We start from the raw sequence: 7,901 nt of genomic DNA, 5'->3' as shown, positions 1-7,901 counted from the left end.
CTGTCTCCTGTGTTTTAGTGGGAAATTAAGTGTTACTATTTAGTTACCAGGTAACTTTACAAAGATTCCATTACTTCCTCAATTTTTGTTATTTTATTCCTTTAGTACTAATAGTATTCATAGTATTATTAGAGCAAAATTTATGATATTCCACTTTTCCTGTTTTTTTTTTTTTAATGTCCCTATTTCCCCTAGGTCTAAAGAAATCTTTTTTTTTTTTTTTTTTTTTTTAGAAATTATAACATGGCAAAGGTTTGGTAATATTGGGGTTCTTTTCTTGTCTCTTTTCTTTGAGCATCCTCAAATGTTCTTACCTGGCAGCACGTGATCATTATGACTCTCATCCTAATGAAGTTATAAATTGAAATTTAACTAACTTGTTTTATTACCAGAACTAAAACACATAGTCTCATGGGCTTCTGACATTTGTGCAGGCTTTCTTCTTTAAAAATTTTTTTTTTAAATATAGAAACCAACACTCATTGAGTATTTAGGTAGGCCAGCTATAATATTGAGTGATTTTGAATTAATATGGGCTTTCTACAATAGAAATATTTGGTAGCAATTAATTTAGAAATCTGAGTGTTTATAGGTTTTGTACCATTCAGATAAGTAAAATAGATGTTAGCAACTCATATTCTGGAATTCTTACTTAAATATTTACCAGTTGGTCAAAAAAAAAAAAGAAAGAAAAATAAATAGCCCGGTTTTGTATTTGTTAATTAGGTGTCAGAGGCCAATGACAAGGCAAGACCAAGTAACATAACACCTCCACATATAAAGTGTTACGTGCTTTAAAATCAGGGATTGAAGTTGTTCTGTCCATTAGAAAAGGTCAGCCTAGATTAATCTCTTTCCCACTTATGTAACTGCTTATACCTTAGGCATATACTGTAGATTCAGATCTTGTGAAAGTGTCAGAATTGGAGCTGTTCTTTTGGTTTGCTTTATTTCTCTTCCTTATCCTTTTTTTGATGTGACACATTACTTCAGTTCAATTTAACAAACATGTACTGAGCATCTACTTTTCAGGTGCTCTGCCAGATGCAGGCCTCAAGGAACTAGAAAGCTACTAGCTTACCCCTTAACAAGAAAATCTTGAGGAAGACACATAGGATAAAAATCTTCAAATCTCAATAAGCCTCTTTTCAAAGTAAATATATCTAAATTGTCTTTTTATCAAAACCACCGGTGTGAAATGTAGTCTTTAAAGTTGTTAAAACTGAGAGGTCTCTTTTTACTTTTAATCTTTACAAGTATTTCTTATATTAATTCTATAAGATTTTGATGACCACAATTATTTCTGAAGGATAAACTAATGAAATATTATGGACACCAAGGGCAGTGGACTGGGGAGAGGCATGTATAACCCTGAGACCATAGCATTTAGTGGAACCGCTGAAAGAAGGGAGCTAACTGACATCTTCGCAGTACTAGGACCAACTACTACTAATGCTAATAACAGTCATTTATTTAGCATTTAATATATTGTCAGGCACTGCGCAATGCATCCATGGGTAGTAACTCATTTAATTCACACAACAACTTTTTGAAGTAAGTGCCATGACTATTCCTGTTTAGAGACAAGGAAATTGAGCAAAGTTTAAGTAACTTGATCCCGATTACACAGGTAGCAGAGCCAGACTTTGTACCTATACAGTCAGGCTATAGATTCCACAACTTTAACCATCATTGAAATAAATGTAATTTGCTACCCAATGACTTCACAAGTAATTCTTTCAAATAGTTGATAACATAACTGATATTCAGCTCTGTGTGACTGCAAATTTAATTTTAAAATAAAAGAATCAGTGTTCTTAAATATAAAGTGCAGATCTCTAATACAAAATCCAAATCTTTTATGGTGTTGCAAAGACAAGCCCAGGGAGTATACTAAGTAATATCTCAATTTTGTCAAAGAGAGGTTGTAGATCTCATCACACTGTTTCCTCTGATTGTATTAAAACAACAAATAAACTATGTACCCCATATCTCTGTAACTATTGGGTGAGGAACTATATGTGAAAGTACCTCACATGACAGACATTTTTGGATACCTTCTCACTATAATCAAGATCAAGTTATAAAAACCAATTTATATTTAAAATAAAATATAGACTATTCAATGTCAATACTGAATATGGTGAATTCAAACCCATTTAAATAACAATTAAAGGGCCTTTAATATAAATATTGTTACCATTCACGTTGATTTTAAATGGAATACAACATAAGTAATTGAGGAGAGTTTCTGGATAAATTATATAACCTACATCTTTACTATATGAGCATATTTGTATTGAAGAATTGTGATTATAACAATGTTTATTTCCAATATATAATCTTTTTCTGATATATGAAATATATAATGTATGGAATGCCTTTCATATTAGTATGTTCCCTATTAACAATACAACAAAGAGGTATGTACCTAATTAAGTCTTATCTTTAATTTAACAGCCAAGAAGCTTAAAAACAAATTTTAGTTTTAACACTGGCAAAGCATTGGCCTTTGTTATCATGGTACTTCTGTCCCACTTTAACCTGTTTCTGTAGTTTAGATTCTGATTTTCTGTGATACCTCTATTGTCTGTGTAAATTCTTTCAAACCCTTTATTCATTAAGAATATAAATACATGAATAAGTGCATGTTTATTGCAAAGAAAATAAAAATAGAGGGAGAGCATATAATTCTTGAGATGTAAATTTTTTGAAAATTTTGTGCACAATCTCTAGTCATAGCAGCAAAAAAATATTTCCCATAGTGTAGATTATTAGTAATGGACATTTATAAATGCAGCCAACCATATGTTTAATCAACTTAAAACACATTTTGAAGGACTTAAACTTTGCTACATAAATGAAAGAGTAATGCAGTTAGTTACAGACTTTTTGGACACATTTGCCACTTTCTTTAATTAAGAAGATTAGTAATATTAACATTTAATGCTACCTTATATTTTCAAAGGGCTTAGCTCATTAAAGATTATGAACTTCCCTGGCATCTCTGCAATTATTATCATCCTCAATTTTATAATGAGGGAATTTGCAGAAAAGAGTTAAGTACTTGGAAGAGATTTTGAATCCACAGGGTTTCAGTTAGAAGACTGGCCCAGGGTAGTGCCAGGAACTGGTGGCTTACATTCATCATAGAAAGAAAAGGCAAGGTGTATGAGCTCTAATCAAATCATTTAAAATGCAGTACAGAGTAATGTTTGAACTCTGGGGTTTGCAGTCATTTAGATAAGAGTTCAAACACCAGCTTTGCCACTTTGTAGTTATGTAATATTGTGTGAGTTACTTTTTGAGTCTAGGTTTCCACATCTATTAATAAGGATAATCATAGGACCTATATCATGGGATTTTGGTACTGATTGAATCAAATGACCCTTTTTGCACAAGACTTGGAACATAGCAAGCATTTGATAAAAGTTGAATAATATTATTTTGATGATGATGATGATGACCAGACAGATGAGGCTGTCATCAGGCACGTAAGAGAGACCTGGATAGAGATTCTGGTATCTGGTGAAAAGGTGGTTTTATAGTATTCTGTGTCTGTAAAGGAAGACAAAGCTGAGAATCTGGTTCCTGAGAATCTGAGAAAACATGAATTTTTATTAAGGACATTTGGTTTCTGTGCTCTAAATAACTACCCTGGGAAAAGTGTACAAAACCATTCCAGTAATTCTTTGAGGCTGTGGGATTACCACTTTTCAGTTATTCCCAAAGAGTTACTCATATTACTAATTGACTGGTCATAAGAAGGAGGAAAAATAACTATCAACGTTCTATAGAAATAGAACACAGAAGTTGGTTTATAGTTAGTCTTAATAGTATAGAGTAATTTGTAATTATCCATCATCTGAATGTACTGTGATAAAATTTACCTTGCTAAGCAATAAGGGTTTAACAAATTGTTGTCAGAACTTTCCAGGGATAGTAATAGAACTACTTATGAATCAAACGATTACTATCAGGTACCTAAAAATTTACTTACATATAATATATGTGCAAATATAATCACCTATATATTTGTAGCCTAACATTTTATAAAATTTCGAATAGATCCAATTCTGATCTTCAACAAAATCCTTATTATAAGTACATGACATTTATATCTATATCTATTTACAAATCAGAAAACTAAAGTACTGGGATTTTAGTTGATTTTTCTTAGGAAGTTACCAGAATTAAAATTCCAACTCTGGCACTTTTTACATCATTTATCGTCTACTTTATTTTATTTTTTTATTTTTTAAATTAATTAATTAATTAATTAATTAATTAATTATTTTTGGCTGCATTGGGTCTTTGTTGCTGCACGCAGCTTTCTGTAGTTGCAGCGAGCGGGGGTTACTCTTCGTCGCAGTGTACGGGCTTCTCATTGCAGTGGCTTCTCTTGCTGCAGAGCTCCGTGTCTAGGCGTGCGGACCTCAGTAGTTGTGGCTCGCGAGCTCTAGAGCGCAGGCTCAGTAGTTGTGGCTCACGGGCTTAGCTGCTCCACAGCATGTGGGATCTTCCTGGACCAGAGCTCGAATCCATGTCCTCTGCATTGGTAGGAGGATTCTTAACCACGGCATCACTAGGGAAGCATACCGTTTACTTTAATCTAACTTTCTCACACTCCTTTGACTAGGTCTGCTTTTCAAGATAGCTAGCAGTTGCAAAATCAGACAAACTCACTCCGTAAAAATAATGGAAAGGGCATTTATTTTTAGAAAACATATATAAGCATATATAACATTGCTTTTCAAAAGATGCTTATAAAATGGTTTCAGAAATTTGTTATATTATGGTAATTTTCTCTGAAAAGGTTAAGAAGATTGGGTTTATGAAATTGATGATATGAAATTTGTCAATAGGGTTATGATCAAACAGAACATTCACTTCACAAATTTCAAAAATGAGGACTTATTAGAAGCGTCATGGGTCAGAATGGATTCTATTGAAGCCATTTAAGTTAATGAAACGGTAAATATGCAAAGTCTTTATATTTGCATAATTTCTCCTGTGAAAACTTTAATCACTGGACTTAATATTTCAATTTTACTATAAATATGTGATTGGTTTTTATGCCTGTTATACTCGTTATGTTTGCACTGTGATTAATGTGCAAAATAATCAGAGTGAATGTTAAATTTTTATAATTTCATTTTAATCATTCATGGAGATTCATAATTCTTCATTAGAAGTGTACCTCTTTTCATAATGAAGTAAAGAATGGTTATAGGAAAAATGTAAATATATTTTGATATTATGATAGCGGTAGCAAAATTTATGGAGAATGAATTTGTGATCTGACAATTTATGTCAGTTGCTTCATAATAACTTACTAGAGAGAATTTTAAATGCCTAATAATATTTCATGGATTTATTAATGCCAATTATATTTAAACTACTAAAATCTGATATCTGCATTCAATTTAAAATGTGATTTTAGATAATTAGTGAAATATACATCAATGACTTTTTCTCCTCATATCTCATTATTGAAATCACCATGTGGCATAACTGTTGACTATAGATTTTCTTAATATATTAACTCTTCAAGTCCTCATCTTCAAATGATTAGAGACGATTTGATAAGTATATTTTTGGCTTGTTTATCTATGGACCAGATACTATTCTAGGCTTATCAAATTTAGAAAATAAAAACACATGCCCAGTTAAACTTAATTTCAGAAAACCACTAACACATTTTTTAGTGTAAATATATCCCATATATATATATATATATATATTTTTTTTTTTTAACAGCTCTTTATTTATTTATTTATTTATTTTGGCTGTGTTGGGTCTTCGTTTCTGTGCGAGGGCTTTCTCCAGTTGCGGCGAGCGGGGGCCACTCTTCATCGCGGTGCGCGGGCCTCTCACTGTCGCGGCCTCTCTTGTTGCGGAGCACAGGCTCCACACGCGCAGGCTCAGTAACTGTGGATCACGGGCTTAGTTGCTCCGCGGCATGTGGGATCCTCCCAGACCAGGGCTCGAACCCGTGTCCCCTGCATTGGCAGGCAGAGTCTCAACCACTGCGCCACCAGGGAAGCCCTATCCCATATTTTGGTATAAATATATCCCTATATTTTTTCTGGCAACCCTCGTTAAGGCACGTAATACTCCCAATTCCTTTTCACTTTTCCAAACTAAAAAACTGTTAATCTGGTTACATCAAGTAACCAGTAGCATCCCCTCACCCCCCAGATGTGATAATCAAAAATGTCTTCAGAAACTGCCAAGTATTTCCTGGATCTCAAAATAATCCTGAGTAAGAAACATCTGCCTGTGTGTTTGTGTATGTGTTCAGATTTGAATGGATTTCTTCCTTTTGTTTCTAGAGCTTTAGTCTTTTTTGTGTAGAAGCACATACACCAAGCCATTTGGACAGATGTCTGGTAAATGTCTCTTGTTTAAGTTAATCTTTTATTAACATACCTTGACTAATTCAGAAACCAAAATTGAGATATAACTTGCATTCCATTGTTGAAATCAATCGTAACATCTAATATTTATATTTATTCTCATAAAACACTTATGCCCAGCATAAAAACTTAGCATGCTAAGATAAAAGCAAAGTTTACTTTTTTAAAAAAGCAAGTAATAACTCTTCCATGACACTTATGTAGTCAGTGGTTGAAAATGAGATTGAAATATTTTATTTCAATTTGGGTAGGTATCTACTAACAAATGCATGTTTTTCTGAAAATAGTTTTTTTTCTGTAATGGATTTTATTCATTTTCCAACTTTTTCTATTACTTGGTTCAAAAAGTAGTCCAGCTTTGGAAATGATTTTTCTTTTGATTATTTCATGTAGGATTATATCATAAAACAAACAACAAAACAGTTTTTAAATCTTAGACTGTTACATTTCTGAAGGGGTTGCTGTCTCTATTTTTGGCCATTTTAAAAGTCATTCTTCTTAAACTCTTTGTAAGGTTATAGGTGTCAATGAAAATTATGAAGCCAAAAAAGGTATATTATGCATGTACAAAATATTGTATAAACTTTCAGCACATTTCTGGGTTCCAAAGGAACCAGTGACTCCTGGTTAAGGACCTCAGATCCAGAGAATTGAATAAACAATCAATACCACTGCAGTTTTCACCTAAAAGAAAAGAAAAAAAAAAAAGAGAATGGGATTGGAGGTGAGACATTTCTTTCTTATTTGATGGAAATTAGATTTCCCACCTGTAATGGCTCATGAAACTCAACAATGTATGTTCAACACTAAACCAACCACCAGATTCCCGTGCAACTTTCCTCAAGCCTATAGCCAGTGAGGACACAGTATCCAACAGTGTGGTGCTGGGAAAGAAGAACTTTTACTAGAGACAGTGGAAAGTTGAGGAAAATAGGCAGCTTTACCTGTTAGAATGGAACAAGCTTTTGATTCATGGGTATTTATGCCCAGTTAGGGAGCTCCCAGGGAAGAGCAGTAGTGGTAAATTATTGAATATTAGTTAACAAGGACATTCATTGATACCCCAAAGATGTTCATGCTTCCATGAAGGAACATTTATGAGAATGTTCACTACAATCTTGTTCGTGGTGACAGGGAGTTGGAGGCAATTTGAGTGTCTGTCATTGGAAGAGTGGATAGAACATTGAGAGATAGCAGCATACATAGAGGATTATGTAACAGTCAGAAAAAATATACACACATAGTAAATGTATGGACCTTAAAGGTATGGTGTGTAGTCAAAAAAAAAAATTAACAAATGAAGTATATAAAATATAATTTATAAAAATTAATTTGAGTGCATTTTAAACAGTAATACATACTTTACAGGAATACTTATAAACTAAGAAGAGATAAATTTGATATTTAAGAATGGTGGTCTATGAACGGAAAGGAAAATAACTGGTGGGGATAACGACAAAGGGACTTTAACTGAAAATGTAT

This window comes from Balaenoptera physalus (assembly GCF_965194825.1).
Source record: "Balaenoptera physalus genome assembly, chromosome: 14".
NCBI classification, from domain to species: domain Eukaryota; kingdom Metazoa; phylum Chordata; class Mammalia; order Artiodactyla; family Balaenopteridae; genus Balaenoptera; species Balaenoptera physalus.
This window is presented reverse-complemented; position numbering follows the sequence as displayed.